This window comes from Engystomops pustulosus, chromosome 7 (genome assembly GCF_040894005.1).
Source record: "Engystomops pustulosus chromosome 7, aEngPut4.maternal, whole genome shotgun sequence".
NCBI classification, from domain to species: Eukaryota; Metazoa; Chordata; class Amphibia; order Anura; family Leptodactylidae; genus Engystomops; species Engystomops pustulosus.
This window is the reverse complement of record NC_092417.1, coordinates 135,664,238-135,686,694: the sequence shown is the minus strand read 5'-3', so window position 1 is coordinate 135,686,694 and position 22,457 is coordinate 135,664,238. Positions and strand designations below refer to the sequence as shown.

Here is a 22,457-nt window from a genome sequence, read left to right as displayed (position 1 = left end):
AACCAGGCTCAGCAGGGGTTCCACCACTACTAGCTTAACTACCACCAGTATGCGCAGGCATATGAATGCTAAACACCCCACTCAGTGGCAACAAGCCCGTTCACCTCCGGCCGTGCACACCACTGCTCCTTCCCCTGTGTCAGCTGCTAGTCAGCCCCCTGCCCAGGACCCTGCCACAAAAACCCCATCGTCGCCTCCACGATCCTCCACAGCATCCACCAGCGTTCAGCTCTCCATACCCCAGACGCTGGAGCGGAAACGCAAATATAGTGCAACCCACCCGCACGCCCAAGCCCTTAATGTGCACATCTCCAGATTGCTTAGCCTGGAGATGCTGCCCTATAGGCTAGTAGAGACCGAGGCCTTTCGCAACCTCATGGCGGCGGCCGCCCCTCGGTATTCGGTCCCCAGCCGCCACTACTTTTCCCGATGTGCCGTCCCAGCCCTGCACCAGCACGTGTCAGACAACATCATCCGTGCCCTGACCAACGCCGTTTCTGACAAGTTCCACCTGACCACGGACACGTGGACGAGTGCTGCCGGGCAGGGCCACTATATATCGCTGACGGCACATTGGGTTAACTTGGTGGAGGCTGGGACCGAGTCTGACCCTGGGGCTGCTCATATACTGCCGACGCCGAGGATTGCGGGGCCTACCTCGGTCCAGGTGTTTCAGGCCTACTATGCCTCCTCCTCCTCCCACCCCTCCTCCACCTCCTCCTCCGAACTACCATCCGTGGGCACGGCGCCATCAGTCGGTAGCTCTAGGCACAGCAGCAGTGCCGTCGCTAAGCGACAGCAGGCGGTGCTCAAACTGCTGAGCCTAGGCGACAAAAGGCACACCGCCCAAGAGCTATTACAGGGCATCACGGCGCAGACTGATCTGTGGCTGGCACCGCTGAACCTCAAGCCGGGAATGGTTGTGTGTGACAACGGCCGTAACCTGGTGGCGGCTCTGCAACTCGGCAGACTGACACATGTGCCATGCCTGGCCCATGTGTTAAATCTGATAGTTCAGCGTTTCCTCAAGACATACCCCAATCTGTCTGATTTGCTCACGAAGGTGCGCCGCATCTGTGCGCATTTCAGGAAGTCCAGCCCAGATGCTGCCACTCTCAGGGCAGCGCAGCGCCGCCTCCAACTGCCCGCTCACCGACTGTTGTGCGACGTGCCCACGAGGTGGAATTCAACACTGACCATGTTATCCAGAGTTTACCAGCAGCGCAGAGCGATTGTAGACTGCCAGATGTCAACTTCCACCAGAACTGGTAGTCAGGTCAGTCAGCTTCCTCAAGTCTACAATGAGGAGTGGACGAGGATGTCTGATATCTGTCAGGTGCTGAGTAACTTTGAGGAGTCAACACAGATGGTCAGTGGCGATGCCGCCATCATCAGCCTCACCATCCCGCTGCTTGGCCTGTTGAAAAACTCTCTGGTCAGCATGAAGTCGGAAGCTTTGCGCTCGTCACAAGAGACAGGGGAAGAATATTCCCTTGTTGATAGCCAAAGCACCCTCAGGTCTGTTTCTCAGCGCATATCGGAGGAGGTGGAGGTGGAGGAGGATGAGGACGAAGAGGAGGAGAATGTTGGCGAGACACAAGAGGGGACCATTGTTGAGTCCTTCACTGTTCAGCGTGTATGGGCAGAAGAAGAGGAGTTGGAGGAGTTGGAGGAGGAGGAAATGGACAGTCAGGCCAGTGAGGGGAGTGAATTCTTACGCGTTGGTACTCTGGCGCATATGGCAGATTTCATGCTAGGCTGCCTATCCCGTGACCCTCGCGTTCAAAGAATTTATTCCAGCACCGATTACTGGGTGTTCACTCTCCTGGACCCACGGTACAAGCAAAATCTTCCCACTCTCATCCCTGCAGAGGAAAGGAGTGTAAGAATGCATGAATACCAGCAGGCCCTGGTGCACAAGCTGAAACAGTATTTCCCTTCTTACAGCGCTAGCGGCAGAGTGCGTAGTTCTGCGGGACAAGTAGCGAGGGAGAGTAGGCGAGCAGGCAGCTTGTCCAGCACTGGCAAGGGTACGCTTTACAAGGCTTTTGCCAGCTTTATGTCACCCCAGCAAGACACTGTCACCTGTCCCCAGTCTCGGCAGAGTAGGGCTGATCTTTACAGAAAGATGGTGAGGGAGTACGTAGCTGACCATACCATCGTCCTAAATGATCACACAGCTCCCTACAACTACTGGGTTTCAAAGCTGGACATGTGGCACGAACTGGCGTTGTACGCCTTGGAGGTTCTTGCCTGCCCTGCCGCTAGCGTCTTGTCCGAGCGGGTTTTCAGTGCAGCTGGTGGCATCATCACCGATAAGCGTACACGCCTGTCGACTGACAGCGCTGACAGGCTGACGCTTATTAAAATGAATAAAGGCTGGATTTCTCAGAATTTCCAATCTCCACCAGGTGAAGGAAGCTCAACCTGAATAATTGATCCACTCCTCCTCCTCCTCATTTTCCTCCTTCTCCTCCTCTTTGTACAGTAAAGCAGAGGAAAATGGCTATTTTTTGACAGGGCCCACTGGCTCTTGCTATAGTACTTCATGCATTTAATTTTTCTGGAGGGCCACCTACCCGGTCCTCTGTTTGAAACAATTTTTGTGAGTGCCACATACAGGCACTCAATCTATTCCATTTTACTGGAGGGCCACCTACCTGCTCCTCTGGTTTGAAAAATTTTTGGGACTGCCACATACAGGCACTCAATCTATTCCATTTTACTGCAGGGCCACCTACCTGCTCCTCTGGTTTGAAACATTTTTGGGACTGCCACATACAGGCACTCAATCTATTCCATTTTACTGGAGGGCCACCTACCTGCTCCTCTGGTTTGAAAAATTTTTGGGACTGCCACATACAGGCACTCAATCTATTCCATTTTTCTGGAGGGCCACCTACCCGGTCCTCTGTTTTAAAAAATTTTTGGGACTGCCACATACAGGCACTCAATCTATTCCATTTTACTGGAGGGCCACCTACCTGCTCCTCTGGTTTGAAAATTTTTTGGGACTGCCACATACAGGCACTCAATCTATTCCATTTTACTGGAGGGCCACCTACCTGCTCCTCTGGTTTGAAAAATGTTTGGGACTGCCACATACAGGCACTATCCAAATTAAATTGTCTCCATAGCAGCCTCCACACGTTGTCTCCATTGCTACCTCCAAAAGTCGTCCATATAGCTGCCTCCATACATCGTCCCTTTATCAAACGAGGTGTGTCAGGCAGAAATTTGGGTTGTTTTCATGGATTCCACATCAAAGTTGTTAACTTTGTCGCCACCCTGCTGTGTTATCCACAAAATATACTGGCAAACTTTTACCATTTAGGGATATTATTTCAGCGCTTCTTGCGCATCTGTTTACATTCCCCTCACCCGGCATATCCTAAACTTATAAGAACGCTACTACACTTGATCTTATACAAAAGGTTCTTAGAAGTGCTGTTTGGGGAGTAGCCTAGAGACAGGGGCTTGGATTGGCGAAAGCTCGCCTGGCAGCGGAGCGCCAGCTCCATGCGCATCATGCGCTTCTTGCGCATCTGTTTACATTCCCCTCACCCGCCATATCCCAAACTTATAAGAACGCTACTACACTTAACTTGGTGCAGGCTGGGACCGAGTCTGACCCTGGGGCTGGTCATATACTGCCGACGCAGAGAATTGCGGGGCCTACCTCGGTCCAGGTCTCAAAGGCCTACTATACCTCCTCCCACCCCTCCTCCACCTCCTCCTCCTCCGAATTACCATCCGTGGGCATGGCGCCATCAGTCGGTAGCTCTAGGCACAGCAGCAGTGCCGTCGCTAAGCGACAGCAGGCGGTGCTGAAACTGCTGAGCCTAGGCGATAAAAGGCACACCGCCCAAGAGCTATTACAGGGCATTCCACATCAAAGTTGTTAACTTTGTCGCCACCCTGCTGTGTAATCCACAAAATATACTTGCAAACTTTTACCATTTAGGGATATTATTTCAGCGCTTCTTGCGCATCTGTTTACATTCCCCTCACCCGCCATATCCTAAACTTATAAGAACGCTACTACACTTGATCTTATACAAAAGGTTCTTAGAAGTGCTGTTTGGGGAGTAGCCTAGAGACAGGGGCTTGGATTGGCGAAAGCTCGCCTGGCTGCAGAGCGCCAGCTCCATCCCAAGATCCAACTAACATAGTTGCAGCACCTTTAATCTACTACTAGTTCACTGCCTCCATAATAATAATAATAATAATCTTTATTTATATAGCGTCATCATATTCTGTAGCGCTTTACAAATCATAGGAAACAAATACAAATGTAATGTAACAGAGCACAACATTTGTATGGAACAACAGGAGTGAGGTCCCTGCTCGCCAGAGCTTACGGTTTATGAAGATGATGGGGTAACACGAGGTAAAAGAATATTTAATGGTCAAGCCATTCTTCTTAGGGAATAGAAAAAAATATAATAAATGGAATTGCTGTCGCTTGAACCACTCAGCCGTCATCTTATATACCAGGTCCAGGGTGAATGGGACTGCAGAGAAGTCTGGTGCCTGTTGGTTGCTGGATAACAGATGGGAGGACGACACAGGACGGGGTAGTAGAAGAGTTAAAACTTCATGCAGTTAATGAGTGTTATAGGCTTGCCTAAAGAAATGGGTTTTAAGAGCACGCTTGAAACTTTGGAGGTTAGGTATTAGTCTGATAGTCCGGGGCAGAGCATTCCATAGAATTGGTGCAGCTCTAGAGAAGTCTTGGAGACGCGAGTGGGAGGTCCGCACTAGGGTAGAGGTTAATCTAAGATCACTGGCGGATCTAAGAGCACGGGTTGGGCGATAGACTGAGATAAGAGAGGAGAGGTAGGGGGGTGCAGCATTATACAGAGCTTTATGGATGAGGGTTATTATTATTTTAAACTGTATTCGAAAGGAGACTGGCAGCCAGTGCAGCGACTGGCATGAACTGTAAGCATACATGGTCCCCTTATCAAACGAGCTGTGTCAGGCAGAATTTTGGGTTGTTTTCATGGCTTCCATGTTAACTTTGTCGCCACCCTGCTGTGTAATCCACAAAATATACTGGCAAACTTTTATCATGTACCGATATTATTTGAGCGCTTCTTGCTCACCTCCTTTGGTTCCTCTCTGACACCCATTGGTTTGAAGCCTGAGTCCAATTAGGGTATGTCGCCATGCCACTCTCTAGCCTGCTGCCGCTGCCTCTGCATGCCGTCCCCTATAGTGTCAGGGTCAATTATTAGATGTTTTAGATGCTATCTAGCTTCATTCTGTCACTTTGTCATGGCCATGCTGTTGCCCATAATTTTGGCATAATGGTGCGATTAGGCAGCCTCAGAGGCATCCATGCATGCTGCCCCTGCTGTTTCCTGTCCATTTCCGTGGTGTTTCCATCCTTTTCTGAGGTTCCCAGGTGTTTGGCCAAGCTTCCCTGTGCAGAGCCTTGGTCCCCTTGAAAAATGCTCGAGTCTCCCATTGACTTCAATGGGGTTCGTTATTCGAGACGAGCACTCGAGTATCGGGAAAAGTTCGTCTCGAATAACGAGTACCCGAGCATTTTAGTGTTCGCTCATCTCTAGTAATGACCACTTCCAAATAAATTATTGTTTGAAATGTGTCATTTCATTTCTTTTTCCTTCAAATGGGTATCTACAGAACATTAGAATGCTTCGAAAGAAAATTTATTGAGGATAACCAAGGGTTAATGACTCTGGCTTTCATTTGACTTAGGATAGATCTCAGGACATACTGAATGAAAAGCAGGTGTGATGACCACTACACTTTGAAACACAACACTTAAGCAGTGTTTTAATTGACCGTTGTTGTACACAGGTGTTTTATGATCTTCCGAAAAGACAATGCAACTTTCTTCTAGAGAATCCTGTTCAGAAGGATATGACCATGGTTTTTAGTGGGGATGAAAACTTGAACATTTCACTTGTATATCAGACTAAATGACCACCACCATATGAATTCTAGATTGAAATATGTGATTTCATTTGTCTTTGCTTTAAATGGGTGTCTACTGAACATGAGAATTCTTACATAAAATATTTCATAAGGATAACGAAAAGTTAAAAATTAAACTATGGTTTCACTGGGGATTGAACCCAGGACCTTCTGTGTGTAAAGCAGACGTGATGACCACTACACTATGAAACCCACCACAGGTCAGTTGGTTTGGATGACAGCTGAAGAAAATGGTTGTCCACTGATCTTTCAAAACACAATATAATTTTCTTCTAAAGAAACCTGTTCAAAAAGATGTGCTCATAAGTGATAAAAAGTAGGACAATCTAACTGTAAATCAGACAAATTGACTGCTACCATATGAATTACAGATTGTAATATGTCATTTCAATTGTCTTTCGTTTAAATGGGTGGCCATGGAATTTGAGTATGCTTACATATAATTGTTTTTCAAAAATAACCAATGGTTAAAGATTAAGCCCTTGGTTTCACTGGGGATTGAACCCAGGACCTTCTGCGTGTAAAGCAGATGTGATGACCACTACACTATGAAACCCAACTTGTCCCTATGTTTTTCATTGACCGTTGCAGTACATGGGTGTCTCCTGATCATTCCAAAATCATACATTGTAATTTTCTTCAACAGACGCATGTTCAAAAGGATAATCCCATAGCAGATGTAATGACCACTTCCAAATAAATTATTGTTTGAAATGTGTCATTTCATTTTCCTACAAATGGGTATCTACAGAACATTAGAATGCTTCGAAAGAAAATTTATTGAGGATAACCAAGGGTTAATGACTCTGGCTTTCATTTGACTTAGGATAGATCTCAGGACATACTGAATGAAAAGCAGGTGTGATGACCACTACACTTTGAAACACAACACTTAAGCAGTGTTTTAATTGACCGTTGTTGTACACAGGTGTTTTATGATCTTCCGAAAAGACAATGCAACTTTCTTCTAGAGAATCCTGTTCAGAAGGATATGACCATGGTTTTAAGTGGGGATGAAAACTTGAACATTTCACTTGTATATCAGACTAAATGACCACCACCATATGAATTCTAGATTGAAATATGTGATTTCATTTGTCTTTGCTTTAAATGGGTGTCTACTAAACATGAGAATTCTTACATAAAATATTTCATAAGGATAACCAAAAGTTAAAAATTAAACTATGGTTTCACTAAGGATTGAACCCAGGACCTTCTGTGTGTAAAGCAGACGTGATGACCACTACACTATGAAACCCACCACAGGTCAGTTGGTTTGGATGACAGCTGCAGAAAATGGTTGTCCACTGATCTTTCAAAACACAACATAATTTTCTTCTAAAGAATCCTGTTCAAAAAGATGTGCTCATAAGTGATAAAAAGTAGGACAATCTAACTGTAAATCAGACAAATTGACTGCTACCATATGAATTACAGATTGTAATATGTCATTTCAATTGTCTTTCGTTTAAATGGGTGGCCATGGAATTTGAGTATGCTTACATACAATTGTTTTTTAAAAATAACCAAGGGTTAAAGCTTAAGCCCTTGGTTTCACTGGGGATTGAACCCAAGACCTTCTGCGTGTAAAGCAGATGTGATGACCACTACACTATGAAACCCAACTTGTCCCTATGTTTTTCATTGACCGTTGCAGTACATGGGTGTCTCCTGATCATTCCAAAATCAAACATTGTAATTTTCTTCAACAAACGCATGTTCAAAAGGATAATCCCATAGTTTTGGTGGGGATCAAAGTGAAGAGCTTCCACTTGCAAAGCAGATGTAATGACCACTTCCAAATAAATTATTGTTTGAAATGTGTCATTTCATTTCTTTTTCCTTCAAATGGGTATCTACAGAACATTAGAATGCTTCGAAAGAAAATTTATTGAGGATAACCAAGGGTTAATGACTCTGGCTTTCATTTGACTTAGGATAGATCTCAGGACATACTGAATGAAAAGCAGGTGTGATGACCACTACACTTTGAAACACAACACTTAAGCAGTGTTTTAATTGACCGTTGTTGTACACAGGTGTTTTATGATCTTCCGAAAAGACAATGCAACTTTCTTCTAGAGAATCCTGTTCAGAAGGATATGACCATGGTTTTTAGTGGGGATGAAAACTTGAACATTTCACTTGTAAATCAGACTAAATGACCACCACCATATGAATTCTAGATTGAAATATGTGATTTCATTTGTCTTTGCTTTAAATGGGTGTCTACTGAACATGAGAATTCTTACATAAAATATTTCATAAGGATAACGAAAAGTTAAAAATTAAACTATGGTTTCACTGGGGATTGAACCCAGGACCTTCTGTGTGTAAAGCAGACGTGATGACCACTACACTATGAAACCCACCACAGGTCAGTTGGTTTGGATGACAGCTGAAGAAAATGGTTGTCCACTGATCTTTCAAAACACAATATAATTTTCTTCTAAAGAAACCTGTTCAAAAAGATGTGCTCATAAGTGATAAAAAGTAGGACAATCTAACTGTAAATCAGACAAATTGACTGCTACCATATGAATTACAGATTGTAATATGTCATTTCAATTGTCTTTCGTTTAAATGGGTGGCCATGGAATTTGAGTATGCTTACATATAATTGTTTTTCAAAAATAACCAATGGTTAAAGATTAAGCCCTTGGTTTCACTGGGGATTGAACCCAGGACCTTCTGCGTGTAAAGCAGATGTGATGACCACTACACTATGAAACCCAACTTGTCCCTATGTTTTTCATTGACCGTTGCAGTACATGGGTGTCTCCTGATCATTCCAAAATCATACATTGTAATTTTCTTCAACAGACGCATGTTCAAAAGGATAATCCCATAGCAGATGTAATGACCACTTCCAAATAAATTATTGTTTGAAATGTGTCATTTCATTTTCCTACAAATGGGTATCTACAGAACATTAGAATGCTTCGAAAGAAAATTTATTGAGGATAACCAAGGGTTAATGACTCTGGCTTTCATTTGACTTAGGATAGATCTCAGGACATACTGAATGAAAAGCAGGTGTGATGACCACTACACTTTGAAACACAACACTTAAGCAGTGTTTTAATTGACCGTTGTTGTACACAGGTGTTTTATGATCTTCCGAAAAGACAATGCAACTTTCTTCTAGAGAATCCTGTTCAGAAGGATATGACCATGGTTTTAAGTGGGGATGAAAACTTGAACATTTCACTTGTATATCAGACTAAATGACCACCACCATATGAATTCTAGATTGAAATATGTGATTTCATTTGTCTTTGCTTTAAATGGGTGTCTACTAAACATAAGAATTCTTACATAAAATATTTCATAAGGATAACCAAAAGTTAAAAATTAAACTATGGTTTCACTAAGGATTGAACCCAGGACCTTCTGTGTGTAAAGCAGACGTGATGACCACTACACTATGAAACCCACCACAGGTCAGTTGGTTTGGATGACAGCTGCAGAAAATGGTTGTCCACTGATCTTTCAAAACACAACATAATTTTCTTCTAAAGAATCCTGTTCAAAAAGATGTGCTCATAAGTGATAAAAAGTAGGACAATCTAACTGTAAATCAGACAAATTGACTGCTACCATATGAATTACAGATTGTAATATGTCATTTCAATTGTCTTTCGTTTAAATGGGTGGCCATGGAATTTGAGTATGCTTACATACAATTGTTTTTTAAAAATAACCAAGGGTTAAAGCTTAAGCCCTTGGTTTCACTGGGGATTGAACCCAGGACCTTCTGCGTGTAAAGCAGATGTGATGACCACTACACTATGAAACCCAACTTGTCCCTATGTTTTTCATTGACCGTTGCAGTACATGGGTGTCTCCTGATCATTCCAAAATCAAACATTGTAATTTTCTTCAACAAACGCATGTTCAAAAGGATAATCCCATAGTTTTGGTGGGGATCAAAGTGAAGAGCTTCCACTTGCAAAGCAGATGTAATGACCACTTCCAAATAAATTATTGTTTGAAATGTGTCATTTCATTTCTTTTTCCTTCAAATGGGTATCTACAGAACATTAGAATGCTTCGAAAGAAAATTTATTGAGGATAACCAAGGGTTAATGACTCTGGCTTTCATTTGACTTAGGATAGATCTCAGGACATACTGAATGAAAAGCAGGTGTGATGACCACTACACTTTGAAACACAACACTTAAGCAGTGTTTTAATTGACCGTTGTTGTACACAGGTGTTTTATGATCTTCCGAAAAGACAATGCAACTTTCTTCTAGAGAATCCTGTTCAGAAGGATATGACCATGGTTTTTAGTGGGGATGAAAACTTGAACATTTCACTTGTAAATCAGACTAAATGACCACCACCATATGAATTCTAGATTGAAATATGTGATTTCATTTGTCTTTGCTTTAAATGGGTGTCTACTGAACATGAGAATTCTTACATAAAATATTTCATAAGGATAACCAAAAGTTAAAAATTAAACTATGGCTTCACTGGGGATTGAACCCAGGACCTTCTGTGTGTAAAGCAGACGTGATGACCACTACACTATGAAACCCACCACAGGTCAGTTGGTTTGGATGACAGCTGCAGAAAACGGTTGTCCACTGATCTTTCAAAACACAATATAATTTTCTTCTAAAGAAACCTGTTCAAAAAGATGTGCTCATAAGTGATAAAAAGTAGGACAATCTAACTGTAAATCAGACAAATTGACTGCTACCATATGAATTACAGATTGTAATATGTCATTTCAATTGTCTTTCGTTTAAATGGGTGGCCATGGAATTTGAGTATGCTTACATATAATTGTTTTTCAAAAATAACCAATGGTTAAAGATTAAGCCCTTGGTTTCACTGGGGATTGAACCCAGGACCTTCTGCGTGTAAAGCAGATGTGATGACCAATACACTATGAAATCCAACTTGTCCCTATGTTTTTCATTGACCGTTGCAGTACATGGGTGTCTCCTGATCATTTCAAAATCATACATTGTAATTTTCTTCAACAGACGCATGTTCAAAAGGATAATCCCATAGCAGATGTAATGACCACTTCCAAATAAATTATTGTTTGAAATGTGTCATTTCATTTCTTTTTCCTTCAAATGGGTATCTACAGAACATTAGAATGCTTCGAAAGAAAATTTATTGAGGATAACCAAGGGTTAATGACTCTGGCTTTCATTTGACTTAGGATAGATCTCAGGACATACTGAATGAAAAGCAGGTGTGATGACCACTACACTTTGAAACACAACACTTAAGCAGTGTTTTAATTGACCGTTGTTGTACACAGGTGTTTTATGATCTTCCGAAAAGACAATGCAACTTTCTTCTAGAGAATCCTGTTCAGAAGGATATGACCATGGTTTTTAGTGGGGATGAAAACTTGAACATTTCACTTGTAAATCAGACTAAATGACCACCACCATATGAATTCTAGATTGAAATATGTGATTTCATTTGTCTTTGCTTTAAATGGGTGTCTACTGAACATGAGAATTCTTACATAAAATATTTCATAAGGATAACATAAAGTTAAAAATTAAACTATGGTTTCACTGGGGATTGAACCCAGGACCTTCTGCGTGTAAAGCAGACGTGATGACCACTACACTATGAAACCCACCACAGATCAGTTGGATTGGATGACAGCTGCAGAAAACGGTTGTCCACTGATCTTTCAAAACACAATATAATTTTCTTCTAAAGAAACCTGTTCAAAAAGATGTGCTCATAAGTGATAAAAAGTAGGACAATCTAACTGTAAATCAGACAAATTGACTGCTACCATATGAATTACAGATTGTAATATGTCATTTCAATTGTCTTTCGTTTAAATGGGTGGCCATGGAATTTGAGTATGCTTACATATAATTGTTTTTCAAAAATAACCAATGGTTAAAGATTAAGCCCTTGGTTTCACTGGGGATTGAACCCAGGACCTTCTGCGTGTAAAGCAGATGTGATGACCACTACACTATGAAACCCAACTTGTCCCTATGTTTTTCATTGACCGTTGCAGTACATGGGTGTCTCCTGATCATTCCAAAATCATACATTGTAATTTTCTTCAACAGACGCATGTTCAAAAGGATAATCCCATAGTTTTGGTGGGGATCAAAGTGAAGAGCTTCCACTTGCAAAGCAGATGTAATGACCACTTCCAAATAAATTATTGTTTGAAATGTGTCATTTCATTTCTTTTTCCTTCAAATGGGTATCTACAGAACATTAGAATGCTTCGAAAGAAAATTTATTGAGGATAACCAAGGGTTAATGACTCTGGCTTTCATTTGACTTAGGATAGATCTCAGGACACACTGAATGAAAAGCAGGTGTGATGACCACTACACTTTGAAACACAACACTTAAGCAGTGTTTTAATTGACCGTTGTTGTACACAGGTGTTTTATGATCTTCCGAAAAGACAATGCAACTTTCTTCTAGAGAATCCTGTTCAGAAGGATATGACCATGGTTTTTAGTGGGGATGAAAACTTGAACATTTCACTTGTAAATCAGACTAAATGACCACCACCATATGAATTCTAGATTGAAATATGTGATTTCATTTGTCTTTGCTTTAAATGGGTGTCTACTGAACATGAGAATTCTTACATAAAATATTTCATAAGGATAACCAAAAGTTAAAAATTAAACTATGGTTTCACTGGGGATTGAACCCAGGACCTTCTGCGTGTAAAGCAGACGTGATGACCACTACACTATGAAACCCACCACAGATCAGTTGGATTGGATGACAGCTGCAGAAAACGGTTGTCCACTGATCTTTCAAAACACAATATAATTTTCTTCTAAAGAAACCTGTTCAAAAAGATGTGCTCATAAGTGATAAAAAGTAGGACAATCTAACTGTAAATCAGACAAATTGACTACTACCATATGAATTATAGATTGTAATATGTCATTTCAATTGTCTTTCGTTTAAATGGGTGGCCATGGAATTTGAGTATGCTTACATACAATTGTTTTTTAAAAATAACCAAGTGTTAAAGCTTAAGCCCTTGGTTTCACTGGGGATTGAACCCAGGACCTTCTGCGTGTAAAGCAGATGTGATGACCACTACACTATGAAACCCAACTTGTCCCTATGTTTTTCATTGACCGTTGCAGTACATGGGTGTCTCCTCATCATTCCAAAATCATACATTGTAATTTTCTTCAACAAACGCATGTTCAAAAGGATAATCCCATAGTTTTGGTGGGGATCAAAGTGAAGAGCTTCCACTTGCAAAGCAGATGTAATGACCACTTCCAAATAAATTATTGTTTGAAATGTGTCATTTCATTTCTTTTTCCTTCAAATGGGTATCTACAGAACATTAGAATGCTTCGAAAGAAAATTTATTGAGGATAACCAAGGGTTAATGACTCTGGCTTTCATTTGACTTAGGATAGATCTCAGGACATACTGAATGAAAAGCAGGTGTGATGACCACTACACTTTGAAACACAACACTTAAGCAGTGTATTAATTGACCGTTGTTGTACACAGGTGTTTTATGATCTTCCGAAAAGACAATGCAACTTTCTTCTAGAGAATCCTGTTCAGAAGGATATGACCATGGTTTTTAGTGGGGATGAAAACTTGAACATTTCACTTGTAAATAAGACTAAATGACCACCACCATATGAATTCTAGATTGAAATATGTGATTTCATTTGTCTTTGCTTTAAATGGGTGTCTACTGAACATGAGAATTCTTACATAAAATATTTCATAAGGATAACCAAAAGTTAAAAATTAAACTATGGCTTCACTGGGGATTGAACCCAGGACCTTCTGTGTGTAAAGCAGACGTGATGACCACTACACTATGAAACCCACCACAGGTCAGTTGGTTTGGATGACAGCTGCAGAAAACGGTTGTCCACTGATCTTTCAAAACACAATATAATTTTCTTCTAAAGAAACCTGTTCAAAAAGATGTGCTCATAAGTGATAAAAAGTAGGACAATCTAACTGTAAATCAGACAAATTGACTGCTACCATATGAATTACAGATTGTAATATGTCATTTCAATTGTCTTTCGTTTAAGTGGGTGGCCATGGAATTTGAGTATGCTTACATATAATTGTTTTTCAAAAATAACCAATGGTTAAAGATTAAGCCCTTGTTTTCACTGGGGATTGAACCCAGGACCTTCTGCGTGTAAAGCAGATGTGATGACCATTACACTATGAAATCCAACTTGTCCCTATGTTTTTCATTGACCGTTGCAGTACATGGGTGTCTCCTGATCATTCCAAAATCATACATTGTAATTTTCTTCAACAGACGCATGTTCAAAAGGATAATCCCATAGTTTTGGTGGGGATGAAAGTGAAGAGCTTCCACTTGCAAAGCAGATGTAATGACCACTTCCAAATAAATTATTGTTTGAAATGTGTCATTTCATTTCTTTTTCCTTCAAATGGGTATCTACAGAACATTAGAATGCTTCGAAAGAAAATTTATTGAGGATAACCAAGGGTTAATGACTCTGGCTTTCATTTGACTTAGGATAGATCTCAGGACATACTGAATGAAAAGCAGGTGTGATGACCACTACACTTTGAAACACAACACTTAAGCAGTGTTTTAATTGACCGTTGTTGTACACAGGTGTTTTATGATCTTCCGAAAAGACAATGCAACTTTCTTCTAGAGAATCCTGTTCAGAAGGATATGACCATGGTTTTTAGTGGGGATGAAAACTTGAACATTTCACTTGTAAATCAGACTAAATGACCACCACCATATGAATTCTAGATTGAAATATGTGATTTCATTTGTCTTTGCTTTAAATGGGTGTCTACTGAACATGAGAATTCTTACATAAAATATTTCATAAGGATAACCAAAAGTTAAAAATTAAACTATGGTTTCACTGGGGATTGAACCCAGGACCTTCTGCGTGTAAAGCAGACGTGATGACCACTACACTGTGAAACCCACCACAGGTCAGTTGGTTTGGATGACAGCTGCAGAAAACGGTTGTCCACTGATCTTTCAAAACACAATATAATTTTCTTCTAAAGAAACCTGTTCAAAAAGATGTGCTCATAAGTGATAAAAAGTAGGACAATCTAACTGTAAATCAGACAAATTGACTACTACCATATGAATTATAGATTGTAATATGTCATTTCAATTGTCTTTCGTTTAAATGGGTGGCCATGGAATTTGAGTATGCTTACATACATTTGTTTTTTAAAAATAACCAATGGTTAAAGCTTAAGCCCTTGGTTTCACTGGGGATTGAACCCAGAACCTTCTGCGTGTAAAGCAGATGTGATGACCACTACACTATGAAACCCAACTTGTCCCTATGTTTTTCATTGACCGTTGCAGTACATGGCTGTCTCCTGATCATTCCAAAATCATACATTGTAATTTTCTTCAACAGACGCATGTTCAAAAGGATAATCCCATAGTTTTGGTGGGGATCAAAGTGAAGAGCTTCCACTTGCAAAGCAGATGTAATGACCACTTCCAAATAAATTATTGTTTGAAATGTGTCATTTCATTTCTTTTTCCTTCAAATGGGTATCTACAGAACATTAGAATGCTTCGAAAGAAAATTTATTGAGGATAACCAAGGGTTAATGACTCTGGCTTTCATTTGACTTAGGATAGATCTCAGGACCTACTGAATGAAAAGCAGGTGTGATGACCACTACACTTTGAAACACAACACTTAAGCAGTGTTTTAATTGACCGTTGTTGTACACAGGTGTTTTATGATCTTCCAAAAAGACAATGCAACTTTCTTCTAGAGAATCCTGTTCAGAAGGATATGACCATGGTTTTTAGTGGGGATGAAAACTTGAACATTTCACTTGTAAATCAGACTAAATGACCACCACCATATGAATTCTAGATTGAAATATGTGATTTCATTTGTCTTTGCTTTAAATGGGTGTCTACTGAACATGAGAATTCTTACATAAAATATTTCATAAGGATAACCAAAAGTTAAAAATTAAACTATGGTTTCACTGGGAATTGAACCCAGGACCTTCTGCGTGTAAAGCAGACGTGATGACCACTACACTATGAAACCCACCACAGATCAGTTGGATTGGATGACAGCTGCAGAAAACGGTTGTCCACTGATCTTTCAAAACACAATATAATTTTCTTCTAAAGAAACCTGTTCAAAAAGATGTGCTCATAAGTGATAAAAAGTAGGACAATCTAACTGTAAATCAGACAAATTGACTACTACCATATGAATTATAGATTGTAATATGTCATTTCAATTGTCTTTCGTTTAAATGGGTGGCCATGGAATTTGAGTATGCTTACATACAATTGTTTTTTAAAAATAACCAATGGTTAAAGCTTAAGCCCTTGGTTTCACTGGGGATTGAACCCAGGACCTTCTGCGTATAAAGCAGATGTGATGACCACTACACTATGAAACCCAACTTGTCCCTAGGTTTTTCATTGACCGTTGCAGTACATGGGTGTATCCTGATCATTCCAAAATCATACATTGTAATTTTCTTCAACAAACGCATGTTCAAAAGGATAATCCCATAGTTTTGGTGGGGATCAAAGTGAAGAGCTTCCACTTGCAAAGCAGATGTAATGACCACTTCCAAATAAATTATTGTTTGAAATGTGTCATTTCATTTCTTTTTCCTTCAAATGGGTATCTACAGAACATTAGAATGCTTCGAAAGAAAATTTATTGAGGATAACCAAGGGTTAATGACTCTGGCTTTCATTTGACTTAGGATAGATCTCAGGACACACTGAATGAAAAGCAGGTGTGATGACCACTACACTTTGAAACACAACACTTAAGCAGTGTTTTAATTGACCGTTGTTGTACACAGGTGTTTTATGATCTTCCGAAAAGACAATGCAACTTTCTTCTAGAGAATCCTGTTCAGAAGGATATGACCATGGTTTTTAGTGGGGATGAAAACTTGAACATTTCACTTGTAAATCAGACTAAATGACCACCACCATATGAATTCTAGATTGAAATATGTGATTTCATTTGTCTTTGCTTTAAATGGGTGTCTACTGAACATGAGAATTCTTACATAAAATATTTCATAAGGATAACCAAAAGTTAAAAATTAAACTATGGTTTCACTGGGGATTGAACCCAGGACCTTCTGCGTGTAAAGCAGACGTGATGACCACTACACTATGAAACCCACCACAGATCAGTTGGATTGGATGACAGCTGCAGAAAACGGTTGTCCACTGATCTTTCAAAACACAATATAATTTTCTTCTAAAGAAACCTGTTCAAAAAGATGTGCTCATAAGTGATAAAAAGTAGGACAATCTAACTGTAAATCAGACAAATTGACTACTACCATATGAATTATAGATTGTAATATGTCATTTCAATTGTCTTTCGTTTAAATGGGTGGCCATGGAATTTGAGTATGCTTACATACAATTGTTTTTTAAAAATAACCAAGTGTTAAAGCTTAAGCCCTTGGTTTCACTGGGGATTGAACCCAGGACCTTCTGCGTGTAAAGCAGATGTGATGACCACTACACTATGAAACCCAACTTGTCCCTATGTTTTTCATTGACCGTTGCAGTACATGGGTGTCTCCTGATCATTCCAAAATCATACATTGTAATTTTCTTCAACAAACGCATGTTCAAAAGGATAATCCCATAGTTTTGGTGGGGATCAAAGTGAAGAGCTTCCACTTGCAAAGCAGATGTAATGACCACTTCCAAATAAATTATTGTTTGAAATGTGTCATTTCATTTCTTTTTCCTTCAAATGGGTATCTACAGAACATAAGAATGCTTCGAAAGAAAATTTATTGAGGATAACCAAGGGTTAATGACTCTGGCTTTCATTTGACTTAGGATAGATCTCAGGACATACTGAATGAAAAGCAGGTGTGATGACCACAACACTTTGAAACACAACACTTAAGCAGTGTATTAATTGACCGTTGTTGTACACAGGTGTTTTATGATCTTCCGAAAAGACAATGCAACTTTCTTCTAGAGAATCCTGTTCAGAAGGATATGACCATGGTTTTTAGTGGGGATGAAAACTTGAACATTTCACTTGTAAATAAGACTAAATGACCACCACCATATGAATTCTAGATTGAAATATGTGATTTCATTTGTCTTTGCTTTAAATGGGTGTCTACTGAACATGAGAATTCTTACATAAAATATTTCAAAAGGATAACCAAAAGTTAAAAATTAAACTATGGCTTCACTGGGGATTGAACCCAGGACCTTCTGTGTGTAAAGCAGACGTGATGACCACTACACTATGAAACCCACCACAGGTCAGTTGGTTTGGATGACAGCTGCAGAAAACGGTTGTCCACTGATCTTTCAAAACACAATATAATTTTCTTCTAAAGAAACCTGTTCAAAAAGATGTGCTCATAAGTGATAAAAAGTAGGACAATCTAACTGTAAATCAGACAAATTGACTGCTACCATATGAATTACAGATTGTAATATGTCATTTCAATTGTCTTTCGTTTAAATGGGTGGCCATGGAATTTGAGTATGCTTACATATAATTGTTTTTCAAAAATAACCAATGGTTAAAGATTAAGCCCTTGGTTTCACTGGGGATTGAACCCAGGACCTTCTGCGTGTAAAGCAGATGTGATGACCAATACACTATGAAATCCAACTTGTCCCTATGTTTTTCATTGACCGTTGCAGTACATGGGTGTCTCCTGATCATTCCAAAATCATACATTGTAATTTTCTTCAACAGACGCATGTTAAAAAGGATAATCCCATAGTTTTGGTGGGGATCAAAGTGAAGAGCTTCCACTTGCAAAGCAGATGTAATGACCACTTCCAAATAAATTATTGTTTGAAATGTGTCATTTCATTTCTTTTTCCTTCAAATGGGTATCTACAGAACATTAGAATGCTTCGAAAGAAAATTTATTGAGGATAACCAAGGGTTAATGACTCTGGCTTTCATTTGACTTAGGATAGATCTCAGGACATACTGAATGAAAAGCAGGTGTGATGACCACTACACTTTGAAACACAACACTTAAGCAGTGTTTTAATTGACCGTTGTTGTACACAGGTGTTTTATGATCTTCCGAAAAGACAATGCAACTTTCTTCTAGAGAATCCTGTTCAGAAGGATATGACCATGGTTTTTAGTGGGGATGAAAACTTGAACATTTCACTTGTAAATCAGACTAAATGACCACCACCATATGAATTCTAGATTGAAATATGTGATTTCATTTGTCTTTGCTTTAAATGGGTGTCTACTGAATATGAGAATTCTTACATAAAATATTTCATAAGGATAACATAAAGTTAAAAATTAAACTATGGTTTCACTGGGGATTGAACCCAGGACCTTCTGCGTGTAAAGCAGACGTGATGACCACTACACTATGAAACCCACCACAGATCAGTTGGATTGGATGACAGCTGCAGAAAACGGTTGTCCACTGATCTTTCAAAACACAATATAATTTTCTTCTAAAGAAACCTGTTCAAAAAGATGTGCTCATAAGTGATAAAAAGTAGGACAATCTAACTGTAAATCAGACAAATTGACTACTACCATATGAATTATAGATTGTAATATGTCATTTCAATTGTCTTTCGTTTAAATGGGTGGCCATGGAATTTGAGTATGCTTACATACAATTGTTTTTTAAAAATAACCAATGGTTAAAGCTTAAGCCCTTGGTTTCACTGGGGATTGAACCCAGGACCTTCTGCGTGTAAAGCAGATGTGATGACCACTACACTATGAAACCCTACTTGTCCCTATGGTTTTCATTGACCGTTGCAGTACATGGGTGTCTCCTGATCATTCCAAAATCATACATTGTAATTTTCTTCAACAGACGCATGTTCAAAAGGATAATCCCATAGTTTTGGTGGGGATGAAAGTGAAGAGCTTCCACTTGCAAAGCAGATGTAATGACCACTTCCAAATAAATTATTGTTTGAAATGTGTCATTTCATTTCTTTTTCCTTCAAATGGGTATCTACAGAACATTAGAATGCTTCGAAAGAAAATTTATTGAGGATAACCAAGGGTTAATGACTCTGGCTTTCATTTGACTTAGGATAGATCTCAGGACATACTGAATGAAAAGCAGGTGTGATGACCACTACACTTTGAAACACAACACTTAAGCAGTGTTTTAATTGACCGTTGTTGTACACAGGTGTTTTATGATCTTCCGAAAAGACAATGCAACTTTCTTCTAGAGAATCCTGTTCAGAAGGATATGACCATGGTTTTTAGTGGGGATGAAAACTTGAACATTTCACTTGTAAATCAGACTAAATGACCACCACCATATGAATTCTAGATTGAAATATGTGATTTCATTTGTCTTTGCTTTAAATGGGTGTCTACTGAACATGAGAATTCTTACATAAAATATTTCATAAGGATAACCAAAAGTTAAAAATTAAACTATGGTTTCACTGGGGATTGAACCCAGGACCTTCTGCGTGTAAAGCAGACGTGATGACCACTACACTGTGAAACCCACCACAGGTCAGTTGGTTTGGATGACAGCTGCAGAAAACGGTTGTCCACTGATCTTTCAAAACACAATATAATTTTCTTCTAAAGAAACCTGTTCAAAAAGATGTGCTCATAAGTGATAAAAAGTAGGACAATCTAACTGTAAATCAGACAAATTGACTACTACCATATGAATTATAGATTGTAATATGTCATTTCAATTGTCTTTCGTTTAAATGGGTGGCCATGGAATTTGAGTATGCTTACATACATTTGTTTTTTAAAAATAACCAATGGTTAAAGCTTAAGCCCTTGGTTTCACTGGGGATTGAACCCAGAACCTTCTGCGTGTAAAGCAGATGTGATGACCACTACACTATGAAACCCAACTTGTCCCTATGTTTTTCATTGACCGTTGCAGTACATGGCTGTCTCCTGATCATTCCAAAATCATACATTGTAATTTTCTTCAACAGACGCATGTTCAAAAGGATAATCCCATAGTTTTGGTGGGGATCAAAGTGAAGAGCTTCCACTTGCAAAGCAGATGTAATGACCACTTCCAAATAAATTATTGTTTGAAATGTGTCATTTCATTTCTTTTTCCTTCAAATGGGTATCTACAGAACATTAGAATGCTTCGAAAGAAAATTTATTGAGGATAACCAAGGGTTAATGACTCTGGCTTTCATTTGACTTAGGATAGATCTCAGGACCTACTGAATGAAAAGCAGGTGTGATGACCACTACACTTTGAAACACAACACTTAAGCAGTGTTTTAATTGACCGTTGTTGTACACAGGTGTTTTATGATCTTCCAAAAAGACAATGCAACTTTCTTCTAGAGAATCCTGTTCAGAAGGATATGACCATGGTTTTTAGTGGGGATGAAAACTTGAACATTTCACTTGTAAATCAGACTAAATGACCACCACCATATGAATTCTAGATTGAAATATGTGATTTCATTTGTCTTTGCTTTAAATGGGTGTCTACTGAACATGAGAATTCTTACATAAAATATTTCATAAGGATAACCAAAAGTTAAAAATTAAACTATGGTTTCACTGGGAATTGAACCCAGGACCTTCTGCGTGTAAAGCAGACGTGATGACCACTACACTGTGAAACCCACCACAGATCAGTTGGATTGGATGACAGCTGCAGAAAACGGTTGTCCACTGATCTTTCAAAACACAATATAATTTTCTTCTAAAGAAACCTGTTCAAAAAGATGTGCTCATAAGTGATAAAAAGTAGGACAATCTAACTGTAAATCAGACAAATTGACTACTACCATATGAATTATAGATTGTAATATGTCATTTCAATTGTCTTTCGTTTAAATGGGTGGCCATGGAATTTGAGTATGCTTACATACAATTGTTTTTTAAAAATAACCAATGGTTAAAGCTTAAGCCCTTGGTTTCACTGGGGATTGAACCCAGGACCTTCTGCGTATAAAGCAGATGTGATGACCACTACACTATGAAACCCAACTTGTCCCTAGGTTTTTCATTGACCGTTGCAGTACATGGGTGTATCCTGATCATTCCAAAATCATACATTGTAATTTTCTTCAACAAACGCATGTTCAAAAGGATAATCCCATAGTTTTGGTGGGGATCAAAGTGAAGAGCTTCCACTTGCAAAGCAGATGTAATGACCACTTCCAAATAAATTATTGTTTGAAATGTGTCATTTCATTTCTTTTTCCTTCAAATGGGTATCTACAGAACATTAGAATGCTTCGAAAGAAAATTTATTGAGGATAACCAAGGGTTAATGACTCTGGCTTTCATTTGACTTAGGATAGATCTCAGGACACACTGAATGAAAAGCAGGTGTGATGACCACTACACTTTGAAACACAACACTTAAGCAGTGTTTTAATTGACCGTTGTTGTACACAGGTGTTTTATGATCTTCCGAAAAGACAATGCAACTTTCTTCTAGAGAATCCTGTTCAGAAGGATATGACCATGGTTTTTAGTGGGGATGAAAAC

At 39.5% G+C, this 22,457-nt stretch overlaps 16 non-coding genes across 16 annotated transcripts; all 16 read right to left on the bottom strand.

The window, feature by feature from the left end:
* Positions 1-6,450: 6,450 nt before the first annotated feature.
* On the bottom strand, positions 6,451-6,523 carry TRNAV-UAC (transfer RNA valine (anticodon UAC)). The gene has a single exon. It is a non-coding gene; the product is annotated as a tRNA-Val (tRNA).
* A 2,104-nt stretch (positions 6,524-8,627) lies between these two features.
* On the bottom strand, positions 8,628-8,700 carry TRNAV-UAC (transfer RNA valine (anticodon UAC)). The gene has a single exon. It is a non-coding gene; the product is annotated as a tRNA-Val (tRNA).
* A 993-nt stretch (positions 8,701-9,693) lies between these two features.
* Positions 9,694-9,766, bottom strand: TRNAV-UAC (transfer RNA valine (anticodon UAC)). The gene has a single exon. It is a non-coding gene; the product is annotated as a tRNA-Val (tRNA).
* A 1,745-nt stretch (positions 9,767-11,511) lies between these two features.
* TRNAV-UAC (transfer RNA valine (anticodon UAC)) lies at positions 11,512-11,584 on the bottom strand. The gene has a single exon. It is a non-coding gene; the product is annotated as a tRNA-Val (tRNA).
* Positions 11,585-11,875: 291 nt separating this feature from the next.
* TRNAV-UAC (transfer RNA valine (anticodon UAC)) lies at positions 11,876-11,948 on the bottom strand. Its single transcript has one exon. It is a non-coding gene; the product is annotated as a tRNA-Val (tRNA).
* Positions 11,949-12,622: 674 nt separating this feature from the next.
* Positions 12,623-12,695, bottom strand: TRNAV-UAC (transfer RNA valine (anticodon UAC)). The gene has a single exon. It is a non-coding gene; the product is annotated as a tRNA-Val (tRNA).
* A 291-nt stretch (positions 12,696-12,986) lies between these two features.
* TRNAV-UAC (transfer RNA valine (anticodon UAC)) lies at positions 12,987-13,059 on the bottom strand. The gene has a single exon. It is a non-coding gene; the product is annotated as a tRNA-Val (tRNA).
* A 2,149-nt stretch (positions 13,060-15,208) lies between these two features.
* On the bottom strand, positions 15,209-15,281 carry TRNAV-UAC (transfer RNA valine (anticodon UAC)). Its single transcript has one exon. It is a non-coding gene; the product is annotated as a tRNA-Val (tRNA).
* A 674-nt stretch (positions 15,282-15,955) lies between these two features.
* On the bottom strand, positions 15,956-16,028 carry TRNAV-UAC (transfer RNA valine (anticodon UAC)). Its single transcript has one exon. It is a non-coding gene; the product is annotated as a tRNA-Val (tRNA).
* Positions 16,029-16,319: 291 nt separating this feature from the next.
* Positions 16,320-16,392, bottom strand: TRNAI-UAU (transfer RNA isoleucine (anticodon UAU)). The gene has a single exon. It is a non-coding gene; the product is annotated as a tRNA-Ile (tRNA).
* Positions 16,393-17,066: 674 nt separating this feature from the next.
* Positions 17,067-17,139, bottom strand: TRNAV-UAC (transfer RNA valine (anticodon UAC)). Its single transcript has one exon. It is a non-coding gene; the product is annotated as a tRNA-Val (tRNA).
* Positions 17,140-17,430: 291 nt separating this feature from the next.
* TRNAV-UAC (transfer RNA valine (anticodon UAC)) lies at positions 17,431-17,503 on the bottom strand. Its single transcript has one exon. It is a non-coding gene; the product is annotated as a tRNA-Val (tRNA).
* A 1,785-nt stretch (positions 17,504-19,288) lies between these two features.
* Positions 19,289-19,361, bottom strand: TRNAV-UAC (transfer RNA valine (anticodon UAC)). Its single transcript has one exon. It is a non-coding gene; the product is annotated as a tRNA-Val (tRNA).
* A 291-nt stretch (positions 19,362-19,652) lies between these two features.
* TRNAV-UAC (transfer RNA valine (anticodon UAC)) lies at positions 19,653-19,725 on the bottom strand. The gene has a single exon. It is a non-coding gene; the product is annotated as a tRNA-Val (tRNA).
* Positions 19,726-20,763: 1,038 nt separating this feature from the next.
* On the bottom strand, positions 20,764-20,836 carry TRNAV-UAC (transfer RNA valine (anticodon UAC)). The gene has a single exon. It is a non-coding gene; the product is annotated as a tRNA-Val (tRNA).
* Positions 20,837-21,874: 1,038 nt separating this feature from the next.
* TRNAI-UAU (transfer RNA isoleucine (anticodon UAU)) lies at positions 21,875-21,947 on the bottom strand. The gene has a single exon. It is a non-coding gene; the product is annotated as a tRNA-Ile (tRNA).
* Positions 21,948-22,457: the final 510 nt, after the last annotated feature.